This window comes from Papaver somniferum, chromosome 8 (genome assembly GCF_003573695.1).
Source record: "Papaver somniferum cultivar HN1 chromosome 8, ASM357369v1, whole genome shotgun sequence".
In the NCBI taxonomy this organism is placed as follows: Eukaryota; Viridiplantae; Streptophyta; class Magnoliopsida; order Ranunculales; family Papaveraceae; genus Papaver; species Papaver somniferum.
In genome coordinates this window covers 16,268,246-16,289,081 of record NC_039365.1, presented here as the reverse complement: position 1 = coordinate 16,289,081, position 20,836 = coordinate 16,268,246, and the positions used below count along the sequence as shown (strand labels likewise).

Below are 20,836 nucleotides of genomic sequence, written 5' to 3'. Positions count from 1 at the left end.
TAGAGGAATTAATGAAATAGGTGAAAGACCATCTGATCATGTGAATGCTATTAAAACCCTTAGGAGTGGTAGAGAGATAGACAACAAGGTTTCCATGCCTGATCGTGAACATGCTGTAGTTCACCCTTCTGAACCAGAAACTGAGGAGACTGATAGAGTCTCTAAAGATACCAATGAAGGTCATATTGAGCCCGGCTTTGTCCCTAGAGCCCCATTCCCACAGCTGCTAGTTCCAACTAAGAGGGAGTCCAATTTTAATGATATATTGGAGGTTTTTAAGCAGGTAACTATCAACCTTCCACTACTAGATGCAATTAAGCAGATTCCCTCTTATGCCAAGTTTCTCAAGGATATGTGTACGCGAAAGCGAAATCTTAATGTCCAGAAGAAAGCCTTTCTAGCTAGTCACGTGAGTTCTATTATTCATAATACCACTACTCCTAAGTATAAAGATCCGGGGTCCCCTACCGTTCGATAGGTAAATACCGTGTTGAGAAAGAGTTGCTTGACTTAGGAGCTAGTGTGAACTTACTACCATATCACGTGTACCTTAAGCTAGGACTTGGTGAGATGAAACCTACCCAGATGACACTTCAGTTAGCTGATAGGTCCATTAAAATTCCTCGTGGTGTGATCGAGGATGTTCTCATAGAGGTTGACAAGTTTATTTATCCAGTGGATTTTGTTATCCTAGATACCCAACCTTTCCCTGACCCAGAGAACCAGATACCAGTAATTTTAGGTCGCCCGTTTTTAGCTACATCCAATGCGATCATTAACTGTCGAAATGGTATTATGAAATTGTCTTTTGGTAATATCACTATTGAACTGAACATTTTTAATATTAGTAAGCTACCCTCCGAACTAGATGACTCGAACATAGAAGAGGTGAACATGATAGGAACATTAGTCGAGGAGTCATAACCAAACACTTTGTTAGAAGATCCATTAGAGAAATGCCTAGCTCACTTTGGGATTAATTTTGATGATGATAATATGATTAATGAGGTGAATTCTTTGTTAGATTCAACCCCTTTTTTAGATACGAGTAATGGATGGAAACCTAAAGTCGAACCACTACCAATTTCTGAGTCTACCCTAGTTCCTTCGTTAGAAGAGCCTCCTAAGTTGGACCTAAAACCATTACCAGATTCCCTGAAATATAGGTTTTTAGGCCCATCTGTGACTTTACCTGTGATTATTTCTTCCGTCTTGGATAGCGACCAGGAAAGTAGGCTAGTAACCGTCCTTCAAAACAACAAGGAAGCTTTAGGGTGGACCATAGCTGACATTAAGGGTATAAGTCCCACTGTTTGTATGCATCGGATCTATTTAGAGAGTGATACCAAACCCTCTAGGGAGATGCAACGTCGACTAAACCCTAATATGAAAGAGGTAGTTCGAAACGAGGTCCTTAAGTTGTTAGATGCAGACATTATCTACCCCATTTCAGACAGTAAGTGGGTCATCCCCGTTCAGGTTGTTCCCAAGAAATCTGGTATTACTGTAGTCCAGAATGATAACAATGAGTTAATCCCGACCCGAGTGACCACAGGTTGGCGTGTTTGTATTGACTATAGGAAATTGAACAAGGTCACTAGGAAGGACCACTTTCCCCTTCCCTTCATCGACCAGATGCTAGATAGATTAGCTGGACATAGTCACTACTACTTTTTAGATGGCTATTCTGGATATAATCAGATCGTTATTTCCCCAGAAGATCAGGAGAAAACCACTTTTACCTGTCCCTTTGGTACCTTTGCGTATAGATGCATGCCTTTTGGGCTTTGTAATGCCCCTGCGATTTTTCAGCGTTGCATGATGACCATATTTTCTGACATGGTAGAACGGTTCTTAGAGGTCTTTATGGATGATTTTTCAGTGTTTGGTTCGTCTTTCGATGAGTGCTTGCATCATTTGTCACTAGTGTTGGCTAGGTGTAAGGAAAAGAATTTAGTGCTTAATTGGGAGAAATGTCACTTCATGGTTCGTTCAGGAATTGTTTTAGGGCATATCGTATCCTCTAAGGGTATAAAGGTAGATAAAGCCAAAGTTGACCTGATTAAAACTTTACAGGTCCCAAAAACGTAAGAGATATTAGGTCATTCTTAGGGCATGCAGGTTTTTATCGTCGATTCATTAAGGATTTTAGCTTAATTTGGATTAGTCTTTCCCAAACTCCCGAGAGTTCTTCATCATCTTCTGAGTATTTCCTTCGATGGTTGGTCGTAGTGGATGATTGTAGATAATTTACTTGTTTAAGTCATTCCAGCTTATGTTTATGCATACTTTTAGCATGATTAAGGTTATGGATTTGGGTGATTTACTTTTCAGAGTTACTTTTCATTAAACTTGAATGAATGGATAATAGTGTTTTGATTCTTAATTTATGAGATTCTTAATTTACGGCCAGGATTACCAGCCGTAAGTTTTGGTAACGGCTAGGATAATCAGCCGTAAGTTGTATCAACGGCTAATATTACCAGCCGTTGAACTCCCTGTACCCAGAATTACGGGCAGAAAACATAGCCGAAATCGGGTTTACGGTTTGGTGTCTCAGCCGTAACTTAGTAAAATCTGAAACTGGGATTACAGGAAGAGTTACGGCCAGGATTACCAGCCGTAAGTTTTACATTACCCTGAAATACGGGTTGAATTCCTAGACGTTACCGAATGTTCGGCTAGGTTTCCCAGCCGTGATTATGCGAATTGCTCAATTGGGTCATTACGGCTAGGTCGTGTCAGCGATGACCTGGCCGTAACTACCTCTTAGTAACCTCATAACTTTATCATATTATCATTGCAAACACATAATAAGAGTAAAACTAGATTCTTCATATATAATGAGTGATTCAAAATACATAGGTTCGCCACATTATTATCATATTATCGTTTTAATCACCACCTCCGTGTCGGAAAACACTTCCCCAAGACCTTGATTTGGTGATGGATCTTTAAATGTTAGTTGTTGCCAAAATGGATCTATATATTCAATCGGAATCATCATTGTGGGATAATTTGCTATTCAATGCCTACATGAGAGCCCCAAAGCCGACTTAATTGGACAATTACATATCATTCCCGGTGGAAAATTGTGTTCCTCCCAAACCTCCACTTCCGTTTTCATTTTTAGGATTGCCCATTGATAAATATATAAACTTATTCCCCGGAGCCAAGGGCTATCCCGGTAGTCGATAACGAGTCTAGATTGGCTCTTTTCAAAAGCCCTTTAATTCTATCGAGATCACGCTTGAAATACTCAACCATAGCTTCAAAAATTACAACGAATCCACCATCACAACCATTTAACTTAGTCTTGAACCGATAGTGAGCCGACTCCACCGTGCTTGTGGCTTGATTGTCATAGTGTGTATAACGGTTTACCCATGCACCAACAAACTATTATTTATGGGGATCCAATAACTCGTTCTTCAAATATGTTATAACATCCGGGTAGGTTGACCATTTTTCCATTACAAAACGCTCCCTTTGTAAATATAATGGTTCCATGAGTGACCATAATAGTTGTTCCCAATCACCTTGAAAATCCGCCCAAAGCACCCCGGCTATCTTGTCATTCATCTAAAGCTTTTGTTTCTCTTCTTGTTGTATCTCCAACAGTAGATTTTTGATCCTCTACATTTCGGTCTTCTTTGCTGGCCATATAGCCCTCTTGCAATTAGTTTGCACATTGTTCCATATATGAAACGTGCAAAAATGATGACGCGCGTAGGGAAAAGCACGTGGTATGGCCCACATCAATGCTTGCTCTTTATCCGTAATCAACACTGTATGAGTATACCTTCTTGATACAATAACTTGACCTTTTGCAATGCCCACAAATAACTTTCCTTCGACTCGTCTTTCAAGAAACAAAACGCAACGGTAAATGTCGACTTGGTAGATATTTGCCCAACAAAGTTCAATATCGGCATGTTGTACTTGTTCCTTTTATACGTGCAATCCATAAAGAGAATTTGATGAAAGCATCTTGCCAATTGTACACATTCCGGATTCGCGACGAAAAGATATTCCACTTCGTTTTCTTCATTCCTGTCATACGCGGTAGAGTACTTTGCCTCCTCAAACAAAAAAAATAATTGTTGCATAACCACTCTCTCTTACCATGACTCTTTTCTAAATTTTTCTCTTTCATTATAGATAGTTGCCAATGAGGATGAGTTTTGTGGATTTAACACCTTGACGCCACTAAGAATATCAATAGGTCTTGTGCGTCTTTTACTCAACACGCGTACTAAATCCTTTTCTAAAGGGTTGAGCCTTGCCGAATAAGGATGGTTGATCAAACTTTTCCGGAATAGGATGATTATGATAACCCGAGACGACTTTTTCCATATATCACATTTTGTTGTCGTCGTTAAATTTAAATTTAAGCTTAAAAGGGCATTCGGTCTTCTTCGTATTATATACTCCCTTCTTCCTAACAGTTTTTGGTTTATACTCACTACCCTTTTTACGGCTGGGTAACCCAACCGGCGCCACCAGCATTAAGTAGCATTTAATATTATCGGACAGGAAACCTAACCGTCGCCGACAGTATTAAATGCTTCCCATGCACGTAGAAAATACCTGGCCGTAATTGACTAGTTACGGCTAAGAATTTCCATCGTTCCATCCGTAAGGTTTAGTAACGGCTGGGAGTTCATGATCTGTGAGCCGTATAACTCAATAACGGCCAGGAGTTCATGGTTTCCCAGCCGTGATTGTACCTGACGGCTGGAAACCTACGGTTTTCGGAAGGAAAGAATGGAAACTCTGAGCTTCAAAACTGAAATAGGAGTTAGAATAGAGGTATACCTGGTAATCTTGAGCAATTGTTTCTTCGATTTCTTCTTCTTCTTGGATTGGTCCTTCAAAATCATAATAGGGTTCATAAGAGTTATTTTGAGTTTGAGAAGAAATTTCATGATTTTGTGAAAAATCAGCAAAAAACTGATTATTGTTGATGGGTATTAATATGTTATCGTATTTTGAAGATGAGAGTTCACCTACATCAAAAATTTTGCTTGAATCACTGATTTTCATTTTTCTCCCCAATTTTATTCCCTCTTCTTGTTCTCTTCCCTCTGTTTTTTTTTTGTTTTGATTTTCAACTTCAACACTTAAGGAAATGAACTAGTTTTGATTAATTAGCTAATCATGATTAATTAGTAACATTAATCAAGTTTATTATGTAAAATCAGTGAGGGGTCATATTAGTCATTTATATAAATATTTGATGGGGTGTCCCAATTGCTATTTGGCAGCCCTTGACAGCCCCCAAAAGACCATGACTTTTCAAGCCCCAACAATAGGATTCTTATTATCAATCCCATATGGCCTAAGAATACAAGTAATCCCTTATATATACCATGATGAGAAACATGTAGAATGCAATAGATAGTATATACAATTGTCATCACAAGGACTTGTATGTTTGAGCCTCAATAGTTGAACAACAATTAGTGCAAAAATCTCAGCTCAAGGTTCATTATCGGCAAACATACAGCACTGGTCTTCATTCCTTAGATATGACTGGAAAACGAGTGCCAGTGAACGCTGGTCTTCTTTCCTCTGACGAAAGTGGTTTTCTCCTTCCAGCTCAACCTCGTGTAGGCCTACATCCTCGGCCCAAATCAGAGCTTCTTCCAGTGTAAGCCTACCTGTTTAGCTTGCTTCCCTTGATATCCTTGCGATGAACTTGGACTCCCTGTAGTTTCCAGACCAATCACAGATTATAAGTCTCATACTAGCCATATTTCTAACTCTATCGGATGTTTCGAGTCAGTGGTGGTCATCACAATGATATAGTAGCCGCATCTTGCAAGTAACCAACAAGCTACAACTACATAGAATAAATAACTAACCAGCAACAAAATTTATGAGCCTCAGAATTGCAGAATTTGTCACCAAGGCGTTAAGCCATTCAGTCCCGAAAGATGGTGTTCTTTAAATCAGATATCCTCATAGGCTCGGTAGCAAAACATAAATCAAGATCACTATTTGTTACGAAGATCAACACAAAAGAAATATATGTCTCATGGCCAGTCCCAAGAGGTAATGGCCACAACGCAGCTCCCCAAGGCAATGGAATATGAGACCGCCCGAAATGGAGATTTTTCAACCGTCAACATATCAGTCTTAATGTGTGACGTTTACGGAGGATTTTACAAACATAACTTGTTTGCTCCAATCAGTGAAAGAGAGATTTTTGCCAAACCTCCCCCATCAAAAGACAAACTAATATTGAATAAGTCATAAGATTTACCACATATTATTATTATTATTACAAAAGAACAAGCATACGAACACATGTGACTAAGAAACCATTTGTCCCATGGAAACCTACACAATCAATAAAAGCAAAAACTCGGACAAACACACCCAAAAAAGATGAGAAGAAAATTGAAATGGCCGGTGAATACAAAACAAAGAATCACAGAACTAATATGAGACTGTACAAACAACCATGGAACTCCTACGAGAACTTAATTTCCTACGTTTACCATCCCCATCAAAAATAAAATGTACAGAACAAACAGACGTACAAAAAAGATTTTTAACTTTGATTTAGATTGCCTCAGAAAAACAGCCAAAGGTTAACATCAAAGAAATCAGACGGTAATTCCAAATAAGTTTTGATCGTCACAGGCAGTCACTAAATCTTCACAACTATGAACATGAACTTCAAAAGAAAATGTAATCACACAAATGGCTCTGTAAATGAAGGACAAATCAGTGCACATATTCCTATCAAGATGCGAAACATGAAATTTGTGTAGGTCTAATCATAGCATTGACGGTCATTGTCTTTTTGACTATCGTCAACGTGGCTCAGACCAAAAAAGGAAAAAAAGAAACTTGCAACATTTGAAAGGTTCCCTTTTCAAATCACACACACAGCAGAAGACATGAAAACAACCACCACCGTTCTAATTAAATTATACTCCTCAGAATTGCAGAAATTAAGAGACATGAAGATTCATAAAGATGATGCTTCATATCTGTTATCATATAGAATAAAAGTAACCCCTTAAACCATTAACAGAGACCTGAAGAATCATTTAACTATATGTGCTAAATTTCTAATCATGTAAAATATAAAAAACAGAATATACAATTGTAATTATCATGAATAAAGACTTGTATGTTTGAGCTTCAATGCGTTAAATCGCTAGTTGAACAGCAATTAGTGCAAAAATCTCAGCACAAAGGTTCACTTTCGGAAACATACAGCACTGATGTCGCTATTGCAGTGTAAACGCATCAGCGACTCTAAAAATGTTGCCTTATGGCTAGCAGAGTAGGAGTTTATACTCCAGACAGTACAATCAGGATTGAGTTTAAAGATTCAGAGATTCAAATCATTAATCATAAATAATTATTAGCTATTATGGCTTAAACAAGGGGAAAATTGGTTACAGAGAGATTCCTCAGTAGTGGCGATTATAATTAGGTTCGATTCAGCCAACAATTGTCCTCAGCTTAATTCAGAAGAGGGAGCTTGTTATCCTCATTGCAATCCTTCGAAACATTACTCAGTAGTGGCGGTATAAATCAAAAACATTCAAATTCGAAAATTTTAAAACCCAAAATCGAGAATTGATAAAATTAAAAGAGATTGCTCAGCTCAGCGGGTGTATCGACACGCAAATAATTTTCTCCACTGAGAAAAACCTGCAATCCGGTCTGTTGAGCTTGAATTTTATGGAGTCATCACTGCAATCCCCTTTTATTTCATTATTAATAGTTCTCAAATCAAAACACTACGACTGAATGTAATAATTATTATCCATTCTCAAATCTTAAACACTACAACTGAAAAATGAACCATTAAGACTACTCCTGCTTAAAGACCTGAAGAATCTGCACAGTATATGTGCTCAACATGTAGAAGATAATAAATAGTATATACCATTGTAATTCTCATGAATAAAGATTGACGTGTTTGAGCTTCAATGCGTTAAATCGCTAGTTAAGCAGTGATTAGTGCAAAAATCTTAGCTCAAAGGTTCACTATCGGCAACATACAGCACTGATATCGCTATTGCAATGTAAACGTATCAGCGACTCTAAAAATGGTGCCTTATGGCTAAGACGTCTATACTCAGACATACTCAGATAGTAGAATCTGGATGAGTTTCAAAGAATCATGTTACAGCGATTAAACAGCAATGGCTATTAAACAACAATTCATTCAAACAATTGTCCTCAAATTATCATCATAAAATTTAAACATTCTAATTCAAAACGGTGAAATCCTATGATAAATCAAAGGAGATTGCTCAGCTCAGCGGGTGTATCGACACGCAAATAATTTTCTCGACTGAGAAAAACCTGCAATCCGGTCTGTTGAGCTTGAATTTTATGGAGTCATCACTGCAATCCCATTTATTTAATTATTCTAAAACACTAAGATTTAAAAATGTACCTTATTAGTTATTACTCCTTATCATGAATAAAGATTGTATATGTTTAAGCTTCAATGCATTAAATCGCTAGTTAAACAGCAATTAGTGCAAAAATCTCAGCTCAAGATTCATTATCGGCAACAAACAGCACTGATGTCGCTATTGCAATGTAAACGCATCAGCGACTCTAAAAATGTTGCCTTATGGCTATCAGGTTACACTCGAGACAGTAGAACAAAAAATCCACAAATTCAAATCATTAATCAATCATAAATAAAACAAGGGGAAAATAGATTACTCAGTAGTGGCGATTATAATTAGGTTCGATTCAGCCAGCAATTGTCCTCAGCTTGTATTCAGAAGAGGGAGCTTGTTATCCTCATTGCAATCGTTTCCCCCAAATTATAAAAAACATTCGAATTCAAAATCTTAAAACCCTAAAAATGGACTGAGAATTTGATAAAGTAAAAAGATATTGCTCAGCTCAGCGGGTGTATCGACACGCAAATAATTTTCTCGACCGAGAAAAACCTGCAATCCGGTCTGTTGAGCTTGAATTTTATGGAGTCATCACTGCAATCTCCACCAATTTCATTACCATTTCTCAGATCTAAACCCTAAACAAGTTTCAAAATGTACCAGGAAGAGACAAATCCAAAGAAGAAATATCAAAACTCAAGATTATATAAGAGTCTCCCAACATTGAATTTAATTTATGCCTCTAGAACAAAGCATCCAAGAAATCGATCAACAGATCTCAAACTCTTGAAGCCGAAAGAGGAGGCAAAACTGTAATTAATCACAAATATGAAAAACATACGAATTTTACTAAGAAATAATTCACATTACAGAGACGAAAAGAAGCGGCACCAAAAGCTGATGTTGATGATAAGAAGAACAAGTGACTGGAAATTTATTTATATAGGAGAGAAGAAAGACATAAAACAAAACCCTAAATCTGGGTAAGTGCTTACATAGACTTGGTCTTATGGGCCTTCCCACTGAGTTCCCCAAGCCATTTCCAATGCCTTTACACTTGGTAAGGGCCTAAGCCCCCAACGGTAATTCCCTAAATAAGTAGGGAATGCCTAATGGCTAGCCGTTCTTAGTAAAAATAACGGTTAGTCATCAACCGTTCTTCACAACAAGGATTCTAATCGACAACTTTTGGTGGAAAGAATACTCGTTAGTTGTTTTGTCTGTCTTGACCAGTCAGCATGAATTGAAGCGGAAAACCATTGTCCATTTCGCTATTTCTACTCAAAACACACAGAGAATTCGCCCATAGTTCAGTTCATCCTTCCATTTTCATGGGTTTTGGGAGAAAAATCAAGATTCATCTCACAACCATCACTTTCCACTCTTTCATCTCCAACCTTTGATTGGCTTTGTTCAAGAACCTTTCGATTGCTAGTTCCAAATAGTTTTAAGTACTTTCGTCCACTCAATAAGAAAATGTAATCTTACTATCTTACTATAATAAAGCAAAGGAGGACTTTTTAACCGTGGCCCCCATTTTTTACTAAACTACCCTCGCTTATTTTCTGATCACAACTATGTAATAGAGGGTCGTAATGTAACTTGATCTTCTAATACAAAACCAGTTCGTCCTTTCAACTCTCTTTTTCGTGAAAACACCCTCTCCACCTCCTCCACGAATTCTGAAACACCTCCACCGTGAAAGAGGCACAACGTCTACGAAAACTCTGAGACCTAACACCATATTTCAATCTAGGTTAGTCAATTTTGAATCAAACTATAATCTGATTCTTATTTAATTTTAGGAATTTCAATCACTCATTTTTTTTTTATCCTGGGTATTTCGAAAATGAAGAATTAGATAGAACCCATATGTAAGTTGTCATCCTATTATATGTTTCCTATTTGGGTTTTTGTGTTTGTTGATTTACCTCAGAGAATCCAACAATCAATTCATATTTGTCATATCTATCTATTGTTCAATTTGGGTCGAATATTGCATTCGTTGAATTTTTAAAATTTCTGATGGGTGAATTACCTCTATGGATGGTATGTTTCTTAGAACATTCCACGAATCCAGATATTGGTCATTGATTAATTTTTTATTGGGATAGTATCATTATCTATTTTTACCTCATGATTCTTTACATCAGCTATGATCTAAATTGCTTTATCAGACCTCTAATTTTGGACTGACTTATGATACCAATTCCCACAATAGGTCGATTACAACTATGCTAAGTCGGATATTTTCGTTGTTTCTAAAGCGTTTTTGGAGCTGCCAATTGAAAGGATACATACAAGTCACCGTAACATGAACGTGCCATTATGCAGCCATCAAGGTATAATGTATGACTGAGGCGACTTTACTATAATTTGGTAACAGTCAAATGTTAAAGCATCTCTTAAATTAGATATATGGAATTCACTTATGACTGGAACAAAACTTCAATGCAAAGTCAAAGGATGAAAAGAAGTGCATGTACCTGCACTACCTACACCGTAATAGGGTACAACTTGATCCTTTGAGGAGAGTTGACCCCCATCTAAAGATAAACGCAGCTTCAAACTTTGATGTAGAAAAAGTTCGTTAGATCTGCAACAACCTTTCTCTGTGGTTCTCTGGCAGTTTTTTTTAGAAATTATGTGTTGAATTAATGGTTTTGTCAGTTCTTTTATATTAGTGTGGTTGTTCGTGGCGAGTTGTGGTGGTGGTGGTACACCTGATTTAAGAGCAGTGGTTAAAATTCCACGTTATTAAGGATAGCTACAAGGCCCACAAGTGTATCGGCGTCCAAAGCACGAGAATGGACAAATATTGTACCTGCGGGTGAGGGTGTTAAAGCTTTTGGCAATGCATATGAAGTGAGAAATCATAGTGCATCTAACATGTTCTGAAATCCGGCCCGAATGTCGAACTGGAAAAATTACCGGGTCAGGGTCAAATGGGTCAACCCGCGGTTTAACCCGGGTCACTGGGTCATGTATATATCTAGGACCCTATTTTTTATCACCAAAGAGATGCCGGCTCAGTGGTTAGGGTTTACTTAAACAAGAAGAAGGTTCTGGTATCAAACACCATCATTCTCACAATAATTTTATTTCCAATCCGTAATCCTATCTTCTGATATGTTTTTCATCATTTTTAGGAACCCTGGGAAGGAGAAAGAACCCTAGGAACTACCAATGTGTGATATTGCTACGATGATGGATACGTAACCTAAGCATATGATTCTTTTTTTGGTATACGTTTCCCAAATTATGTACCACTATTAATTGAATGATGTGGAAATATGTCAAGAGAGCTATGTGGATAGCCAGGGGACTAAGGCGTAACATTGAGGAGGTTTTATATTTGGATTGCGAGGAACAAAGAAAACTGATTCTCAGGCTTCTGGAATTACATAATCCAATGAGGGATGATCTATATACTGACGAAGTAATTGATGATTGGATTAGTCTTTCCCAAACTCCCGACAGTTCTTCATCATCTTCTGAGGATGTTCCTTCGATTGTTGGTCGTAGTGGATGATTGTAGATAATTTACTTATTTAAGTCATTCCAGCTTATGTTTATGCAGACTTTTAGCATGTTTAAGGTTATGGATTTGGGTGATTTACTTTTCAGAGTTACTTTTCATTAACCTTGAATGAATGGATAATAGTGTTTTGGTTCTTAATTTATGAGATTCTTAATTTACGACCAGGATTACCAGCCGTAAGTTTTGGTAACGGCTAGGATAATCAGCCGTAAGTTGTATCAACGGAAGAAAACAGCCTTTGAACTCCCTGTACCCAGAATTACAGGAAGAAAACATAGCCGAAATCGGGTTTACGGTTTGGTGTCTCAGCCGTAACTTAGTAAAATCTGAAACTGGGATTACAGGAAGAGTTACGGCCAGGATTACCAGCCGTAAGTTTTACATTACCCAAAAATACGGGTTGAATTCCTAGACGTTACCGAATGTTCGGCTAGGTTTCCCAGTCGTGATTATGCGAATTGCTCACTTGGGTCATTACGGCTAGGTCGTGTCAGCGTATGACCTGGCCGTAACTACCTCTAAGTAACCTCATAACTTTATCATATTATCATTGCAAACACATAATAAGAGTAAAACTAGATTCTTCATATATAATGAGTGATTCAAAATACATAGGTTCACCACATTACTATCATATTATCGTTTTAATCGCCACCTCCGTCGGAAAACACTTCCACAAGACCTTGATTTGGTGATGGATCTTTAAATGTTAGTTGTTGCCAAAATGGATCTATATCTTCAATCGGAATCATCCTTGTGGATAATTTGCTATTAAATGCCTACATGAGAGCCCCAAAGTCGACTTAATTGGACAATTACATATCATTCCCGGTGGAAAATTGTGTTCCTCCCAAACCTCCACTTCCGTTTTCATTTTTAGGATTGCTCATTGAGAAATATATAAACTTATTCCCCGGAGCCAAGGGCTATCCCGGTAGTCGGTAACGAGTCTAGATCGTCTCTTTTCAAAAGCCCTTTAATTCTATCGAGATCACGCTTGAAATACTCAACCATAGCTTCAAAAACAACAACGAATCCACCATCACAACCATTTAACTTAGTCTTGAACCGATAGTGAGCCGACTCCACCGTGCTTGTGGCTTGATTGTCGTAGTGTGTACAACGGTTTACCCATGCACTAACAAACTATTATTTATGGGGATCCAATAACTCGTTCTTCAAATATGTTATAACATCCGGGTAGGTTGACCATTTTCCATTACAAAACGATCCCTTTGTAAATATAATGGTTCCATGACGTGACCATAATAGTTTTCCCAATCACCTTGAAAATCCGCCCAAAGCACCCGGCTATCTTGTCTTCATCTCATAAACTTTTCTTTCTCTTCTTGTTGTATCTCCAACAGTAGATTTTTGATCCTCTCCATTTCGGTCTTCTTTGCTGGCCATATAGCCCTTGCAATTAGTTTGCACATTGTTCCATATATGAAACGTGCAAAGATGATGACGCGCGTAGGGAATAGCACGTGGTATGGACCACATCAATGCTTTCCTTATCCGTAATCAACACCGTAGGAGTATAACCTTCTTGATACAATAACTTGACCTTTTGCAATGCCCACAAATAACTTTCCTTCGACTCGTCTTTCAAGAAACAAAACGCAACGGTAAATGTCGACTTGGTAGATATTTGCCCAACAAAGTTCAATATCGGCATGTTGTACTTGTTCGTTTTATACGTGCAATCCATAAAGAGAATTTGATGAAAGCATCTTGCCAATTGTACACATTCCGGATTCGCGACGAAAAGATATTCCACTTCGTTTTCTTCATTCCTGTCACACGCGGTAGAGTACTTTGCCTCCTCAAACAAAAAAAATAATTGTTGCATAACCACTCTCTCTTCCCATGACTCTTTTCTAAATTTTTCTCTTTCATTATAGATAGTTGCCAATGAGGATGAGTTTTGTGGATTTAACACCTTGACACCACTAAGAATATCAATAGGTCTTGTGCGTCTTTTACTCAACACGCGTACTAAAACCTTTTCTAAAGGGTTGAGCCTTGCCGAATAAGGATGGTTGATCAAACTTTCCGGAATAGGATGATTATGATAACCCGAGACGACTTTTTCCATATACCACATTTTGTTGTCGTCGTTAAATTTAAATTTAAGCTTAAAAGGGCATTCGGTCTTCTTCGTATTATATACTCCCTTCTTCCTAACAGTTTTTGGTTTATACTCACTACCCTTTTTCCAGTGGCTCTCATACTTTCCACTACACTCGCAAACCATTTGAAAGCTCTTGTCTGTAACTTGTTTATTCTGGACTATGATGCACATCTTTTTCAACCCTTGTGATCGAGCCCACAACTTTGCATCTTTCTTATCTCCCCACTCATAGTTGTTTGCATAGTGAGCACTTGTGTCCTCGAAACTTGCACAGGTGGAGGTTGATTTCCGTAACCACCTCTTGCTCTTCAATAACCACCTCTTGATCTTCCATAACCACCTCTTGATCTTCCACGGGAATGTACGGCACAATCTATAATAAAATGACATATGTCACATAATTATTCACAAAAGAAATTTAAACTCAGAGAAACGTCTGGGTTCGAGAGTGATATTTCAGCCGTCAAAGTGTACACGGCTGGGTCGACAAGTGATATTCCAGCCGTCAAAGTGTACACGACTAGGTCGAAAAGTATTATTCCTAACCGTAAACCATTTACGGCCAGGAATACCAAGACGTATGGTTTCCTGTAGCTGGAGGAGTCAGCTTACGGCCTAAAAAACGAGCCGTAAAACTGGTTACGGCTGGGTAACCCAACCGGCGCCACCAGCATTAAGTAGCATTTAATATTATCGGACAGGAAACCTAACCGTCGCCGACAGTATTAAATGCTTCCCATGCACGTAGAAAATACCTGGCCGTAATTGACTAGTTACGGCTAAGAATTTCCATCGTTCCATCCGTAAGGTTTAGTAACGGCTGGGAGTTCATGATCTGTGAGCCGTATAACTCAATAACGGCCAGGAGTTCATGGTTTCCCAGCCGTGATTGTACCTGACGGCTGGAAACCTACGGTTTTCGGAAGGAAAGAATGGAAACTCTGAGCTTCAAAACTGAAATAGGAGTTAGAATAGAGGTATACCTGGTAATCTTGAGCAATTGTTTCTTCGATTTCTTCTTCTTCTTGGATTGGTCCTTCAAATCATAATAGGGTTCATAAGAGTTATTTTGAGTTTGAGAAGAAATTTCATGATTTTGTGAAAAATCAGCAAAAACTGATTATTGTTGATGGGTATTAATATGTTATCGTATTTTGAAGATGAGAGTTCACCTACATCAAAAATTTTGCTTGAATCACTGATTTTCATTTTTCTCCCCAATTTTATTCCCTCTTCTTGTTCTCTTCCCCTGTTTTTTTTTTTGTTTTGATTTTCAACTTCAACACTTAAGGAAATGAACTAGTTTTGATTAATTAGCTAATCATGATTAATTAGTAACATTAATCAAGTTTATTATGTAAAATCAGTGAGGGGTCATATTAGTCATTTATATAAATATTTGATGGGGTGTCCCAATTGCTATTTGGCAGCCCTTGACAGCCCCCAAAAGACCATGACTTTTCAAGCCCCAACAATAGGATTCTTATTATCAATCCCATATGGCCTAAGAATACAAGTAATCCCTTATATATACCATGATGAGAAACATGTAGAATGCAATAGATAGTATATACAATTGTCATCACAAGGACTTGTATGTTTGAGCCTCAATAGTTGAACAACAATTAGTGCAAAAATCTCAGCTCAAGGTTCATTATCGGCAAACATACAGCACTGGTCTTCATTCCTTAGATATGACTGGAAAACGAGTGCCAGTGAACGCTGGTCTTCTTTCCTCTGACGAAAGTGGTTTTCTCCTTCCAGCTCAACCTCGTGTAGGCCTACATCCTCGGCCCAAATCAGAGCTTCTTCCAGTGTAAGCCTACCTGTTTAGCTTGCTTCCCTTGATATCCTTGCGATGAACTTGGACTCCCTGTAGTTTCCAGACCAATCACAGATTATAAGTCTCATACTAGCCATATTTCTAACTCTATCGGATGTTTCGAGTCAGTGGTGGTCATCACAATGATATAGTAGCCGCATCTTGCAAGTAACCAACAAGCTACAACTACATAGAATAAATAACTAACCAGCAACAAAATTTATGAGCCTCAGAATTGCAGAATTTGTCACCAAGGCGTTAAGCCATTCAGTCCCGAAAGATGGTGTTCTTTAAATCAGATATCCTCATAGGCTCGGTAGCAAAACATAAATCAAGATCACTATTTGTTACGAAGATCAACACAAAAGAAATATATGTCTCATGGCCAGTCCCAAGAGGTAATGGCCACAACGCAGCTCCCCAAGGCAATGGAATATGAGACCGCCCGAAATGGAGATTTTTCAACCGTCAACATATCAGTCTTAATGTGTGACGTTTACGGAGGATTTTACAAACATAACTTGTTTGCTCCAATCAGTGAAAGAGAGATTTTTGCCAAAACCTCCCCCATCAAAAGACAAACTAATATTGAATAAGTCATAAGATTTACCACATATTATTATTATTATTATTACAAAAGAACAAGCATACGAACACATGTGACTAAGAAACCATTTGTCCCATGGAAACCTACACAATCAATAAAAGCAAAAACTCGGACAAACACACCCAAAAAAGATGAGAAGAAAATTGAAATGGCCGGTGAATACAAAACAAAGAATCACAGAACTAATATGAGACTGTACAAACAACCATGGAACTCCTACGAGAACTTAATTTCCTACGTTTACCATCCCCATCAAAAATAAAATGTACAGAACAAACAGACGTACAAAAAAGATTTTTAACTTTGATTTAGATTGCCTCAGAAAAACAGCCAAAGGTTAACATCAAAGAAATCAGACGGTAATTCCAAATAAGTTTTGATCGTCACAGGCAGTCACTAAATCTTCACAACTATGAACATGAACTTCAAAAGAAAATGTAATCACACAAATGGCTCTGTAAATGAAGGACAAATCAGTGCACATATTCCTATCAAGATGCGAAACATGAAATTTGTGTAGGTCTAATCATAGCATTGACGGTCATTGTCTTTTTGACTATCGTCAACGTGGCTCAGACCAAAAAAGGAAAAAAAGAAACTTGCAACATTTGAAAGGTTCCCTTTTCAAATCACACACACAGCAGAAGACATGAAAACAACCACCACCGTTCTAATTAAATTATACTCCTCAGAATTGCAGAAATTAAGAGACATGAAGATTCATAAAGATGATGCTTCATATCTGTTATCATATAGAATAAAAGTAACCCCTTAAACCATTAACAGAGACCTGAAGAATCATTTAACTATATGTGCTAAATTTCTAATCATGTAAAATATAAAAAACAGAATATACAATTGTAATTATCATGAATAAAGACTTGTATGTTTGAGCTTCAATGCGTTAAATCGCTAGTTGAACAGCAATTAGTGCAAAAATCTCAGCACAAAGGTTCACTTTCGGAAACATACAGCACTGATGTCGCTATTGCAGTGTAAACGCATCAGCGACTCTAAAAATGTTGCCTTATGGCTAGCAGAGTAGGAGTTTATACTCCAGACAGTACAATCAGGATTGAGTTTAAAGATTCAGAGATTCAAATCATTAATCATAAATAATTATTAGCTATTATGGCTTAAACAAGGGGAAAATTGGTTACAGAGAGATTCCTCAGTAGTGGCGATTATAATTAGGTTCGATTCAGCCAACAATTGTCCTCAGCTTAATTCAGAAGAGGGAGCTTGTTATCCTCATTGCAATCCTTCGAAACATTACTCAGTAGTGGCGGTATAAATCAAAAACATTCAAATTCGAAAATTTTAAAACCCAAAATCGAGAATTGATAAAATTAAAAGAGATTGCTCAGCTCAGCGGGTGTATCGACACGCAAATAATTTTCTCCACTGAGAAAAACCTGCAATCCGGTCTGTTGAGCTTGAATTTTATGGAGTCATCACTGCAATCCCCTTTTATTTCATTATTAATAGTTCTCAAATCAAAAACACTACGACTGAATGTAATAATTATTATCCATTCTCAAATCTTAAACACTACAACTGAAAAATGAACCATTAAGACTACTCCTGCTTAAAGACCTGAAGAATCTGCACAGTATATGTGCTCAACATGTAGAAGATAATAAATAGTATATACCATTGTAATTCTCATGAATAAAGATTGACGTGTTTGAGCTTCAATGCGTTAAATCGCTAGTTAAGCAGTGATTAGTGCAAAAATCTTAGCTCAAAGGTTCACTATCGGCAACATACAGCACTGATATCGCTATTGCAATGTAAACGTATCAGCGACTCTAAAAATGGTGCCTTATGGCTAAGACGTCTATACTCAGACATACTCAGATAGTAGAATCTGGATGAGTTTCAAAGAATCATGTTACAGCGATTAAACAGCAATGGCTATTAAACAACAATTCATTCAAACAATTGTCCTCAAATTATCATCATAAAATTTAAACATTCTAATTCAAAACGGTGAAATCCTATGATAAATCAAAGGAGATTGCTCAGCTCAGCGGGTGTATCGACACGCAAATAATTTTCTCGACTGAGAAAAACCTGCAATCCGGTCTGTTGAGCTTGAATTTTATGGAGTCATCACTGCAATCCCATTTATTTAATTATTCTAAAACACTAAGATTTAAAAATGTACCTTATTAGTTATTACTCCTTATCATGAATAAAGATTGTATATGTTTAAGCTTCAATGCATTAAATCGCTAGTTAAACAGCAATTAGTGCAAAAATCTCAGCTCAAGATTCATTATCGGCAACAAACAGCACTGATGTCGCTATTGCAATGTAAACGCATCAGCGACTCTAAAAATGTTGCCTTATGGCTATCAGGTTACACTCGAGACAGTAGAACAAAAATCCACAAATTCAAATCATTAATCAATCATAAATAAAACAAGGGGAAAATAGATTACTCAGTAGTGGCGATTATAATTAGGTTCGATTCAGCCAGCAATTGTCCTCAGCTTGTATCAGAAGAGGAGCTTGTTATCCTCATTGCAATCGTTTCCCCCAAATTATAAAAAACATTCGAATTCAAAATCTTAAAACCCTAAAAATGGACTGAGAATTTGATAAGTAAAAAGATATTGCTCAGCTCAGCGGGTGTATCGACACGCAAATAATTTTCCTCGACCGAGAAAAACCTGCAATCCGGTCTGTTGAGCTTGAATTTTATGGAGTCATCACTGCAATCTCCACCAATTTCATTACCATTTCTCAGATCTAAACCCTAAACAAGTTTCAAAATGTACCAGGAAGAGACAAATCCAAAGAAGAAATATCAAAACTCAAGATTATTAAGAGTCTCCCAACATTGAATTTAATTTATGCCTCTAGAACACAGCATCCAAGAAATCGATCAACAGATCTCAACTCTTGAAGCCGAAAGAGGAGGCAAAACTGTAATTAATCACAAATATGAAAAACATACGAATTTTACTAAGAAATAATTCACATTACAGAGACGAAAAGAAGAGCGGCACAAAAGCTGATGTTGATGATAAGAAGAACAAGTGACTGGAAATTTATTTATATAGGAGAAGAAAGACATAAAACAAAACCCTAAATCTGGGTAAGTGCTTACATAGACTTGGTCTTATGGGCCTTCCCACTGAGTCCCCAAGCCATTTCCAATGCCTTTACACTTGGTAAGGGCCTAAGCCCCCAACGGTAATTCCCTAAATAAGTAGGGAATGCCTAATGGCTAGCCGTTCTTAGTAAATAACGGTTAGTCATCAACCGTTCTTCACAACAAGGATTCTAATCGACAACTTTTGGTGGAAAGAATACTCGTTATTGTTTTGTCTGTCTGACCAGTCAGCATGAATTGAAGCGGAAAACCATTGTCCATTTCGCTATTTCTACTCAAAACACACAGAGAATCGCCCATAGTTCAGTTCATCCTTCCATTTTCATGGGTTTGGGAGAAAAATCAAGATTCATCTCACAACCATCACTTTCCACTCTTTCATCTCCAACCTTTGATTGGCTTTGTTCAAGAACCTTTCGATTGCTAGTTCCAAATAGTTTTAAGTACTTTCGTCCACTCAATAAGAAAATGTAATCTTACTATCTTACTATAATAAAGCAAAGGAGGACTTTTTAACCGTGGCCCCATTTTTTACTAAACTACCCTCGCTTATTTTCTGATCACAACTATGTAATAGAGGGTCGTAATGTAACTTGATCTTCTAATACAAAACCAGTTCGTCCTTTCAACTCTCTTTTTCGTGAAAACACCCTCTCCACCTCCTCCACGAATTCTGAAACACCTCCACCGTGAAAGAGGCACAACGTCTACGAAAACTCTGAGACCTAACACCATATTTCAATCTAGGTTAGTCAATTTTGAATCAAACTATAATCTGATTCTTATTTAATTTTAGGAATTTCAATCACTCATTTTTTTTTTATCCTGGGTATTTCGAAAATGAAGAATTAGATAGAACCCATATGTAAGTTGTCATCCTATTATATGTTTCCTATTTGGGTTTTTGTGTTTGTTGATTTACCTCAGAGAATCCAACAATCAATTCATATTTGTCATATCTATCTATTGTTCAATTTGGGTCGAATATTGCATTCGTTGAATTTTTAAAATTTCTGATGGGTGAATTACCTCTATGGATGGTATGTTTCTTAGAACATTCCACGAATCCAGATATTGGTCATTGATTAATTTTTTATTGGGATAGTATCATTATCTATTTTTACCTCATGATTCTTTACATCAGCTATGATCTAAATTGCTTTATCAGACCTCTAATTTTGGACTGACTTATGATACCAATTCCCACAATAGGTCGAT

General features: G+C 37.4%; 2 long non-coding RNA genes and 16 other non-coding genes across 18 annotated transcripts; all 18 read right to left on the bottom strand.

Annotated features, from left to right (window-relative positions):
• Window positions 1-5,348: 5,348 nt before the first annotated feature.
• LOC113304390 lies at window positions 5,349-7,758 on the bottom strand. The gene is made up of 2 exons (XR_003338170.1): window positions 5,868-7,758; window positions 5,349-5,710 (listed from the first exon to the last, which is right to left on the bottom strand). It is a non-coding gene; the product is annotated as an uncharacterized LOC113304390 (long non-coding RNA).
• Window positions 5,884-5,974, bottom strand: LOC113307052. The gene has a single exon (XR_003339018.1). It is a non-coding gene; the product is annotated as a small nucleolar RNA SNORD96 family (small nucleolar RNA).
• Window positions 6,573-6,655, bottom strand: LOC113307331. Its single transcript, XR_003339118.1, has one exon. It is a non-coding gene; the product is annotated as a small nucleolar RNA snoR77Y (small nucleolar RNA).
• LOC113307360 lies at window positions 6,696-6,841 on the bottom strand. The gene has a single exon (XR_003339140.1). It is a non-coding gene; the product is annotated as a small nucleolar RNA snoR2/U65 (small nucleolar RNA).
• LOC113307045 lies at window positions 7,430-7,527 on the bottom strand. The gene has a single exon (XR_003339011.1). It is a non-coding gene; the product is annotated as a small nucleolar RNA R30/Z108 (small nucleolar RNA).
• On the bottom strand, window positions 7,620-7,727 carry LOC113307323. The gene has a single exon (XR_003339110.1). It is a non-coding gene; the product is annotated as a small nucleolar RNA Z107/R87 (small nucleolar RNA).
• Window positions 7,759-8,279: 521 nt separating the features above from the next.
• LOC113307325 lies at window positions 8,280-8,387 on the bottom strand. The gene has a single exon (XR_003339112.1). It is a non-coding gene; the product is annotated as a small nucleolar RNA Z107/R87 (small nucleolar RNA).
• A 318-nt stretch (window positions 8,388-8,705) lies between these two features.
• LOC113307042 lies at window positions 8,706-8,804 on the bottom strand. Its single transcript, XR_003339008.1, has one exon. It is a non-coding gene; the product is annotated as a small nucleolar RNA R30/Z108 (small nucleolar RNA).
• Window positions 8,805-8,884: 80 nt separating this feature from the next.
• LOC113307327 lies at window positions 8,885-8,992 on the bottom strand. The gene has a single exon (XR_003339114.1). It is a non-coding gene; the product is annotated as a small nucleolar RNA Z107/R87 (small nucleolar RNA).
• A 6,584-nt stretch (window positions 8,993-15,576) lies between these two features.
• Window positions 15,577-18,890, bottom strand: LOC113304389. Its single transcript, XR_003338169.1, has 2 exons — window positions 16,096-18,890; window positions 15,577-15,938 (listed from the first exon to the last, which is right to left on the bottom strand). It is a non-coding gene; the product is annotated as an uncharacterized LOC113304389 (long non-coding RNA).
• Window positions 16,112-16,202, bottom strand: LOC113307050. Its single transcript, XR_003339017.1, has one exon. It is a non-coding gene; the product is annotated as a small nucleolar RNA SNORD96 family (small nucleolar RNA).
• LOC113307330 lies at window positions 16,805-16,887 on the bottom strand. Its single transcript, XR_003339117.1, has one exon. It is a non-coding gene; the product is annotated as a small nucleolar RNA snoR77Y (small nucleolar RNA).
• On the bottom strand, window positions 16,928-17,073 carry LOC113307359. The gene has a single exon (XR_003339139.1). It is a non-coding gene; the product is annotated as a small nucleolar RNA snoR2/U65 (small nucleolar RNA).
• Window positions 17,662-17,759, bottom strand: LOC113307044. The gene has a single exon (XR_003339010.1). It is a non-coding gene; the product is annotated as a small nucleolar RNA R30/Z108 (small nucleolar RNA).
• On the bottom strand, window positions 17,852-17,959 carry LOC113307321. Its single transcript, XR_003339108.1, has one exon. It is a non-coding gene; the product is annotated as a small nucleolar RNA Z107/R87 (small nucleolar RNA).
• Window positions 18,513-18,620, bottom strand: LOC113307324. Its single transcript, XR_003339111.1, has one exon. It is a non-coding gene; the product is annotated as a small nucleolar RNA Z107/R87 (small nucleolar RNA).
• Window positions 18,891-18,937: 47 nt separating the features above from the next.
• LOC113307043 lies at window positions 18,938-19,034 on the bottom strand. Its single transcript, XR_003339009.1, has one exon. It is a non-coding gene; the product is annotated as a small nucleolar RNA R30/Z108 (small nucleolar RNA).
• Window positions 19,035-19,113: 79 nt separating this feature from the next.
• Window positions 19,114-19,222, bottom strand: LOC113307326. Its single transcript, XR_003339113.1, has one exon. It is a non-coding gene; the product is annotated as a small nucleolar RNA Z107/R87 (small nucleolar RNA).
• Between the last annotated feature and the right edge of the window lie 1,614 nt (window positions 19,223-20,836).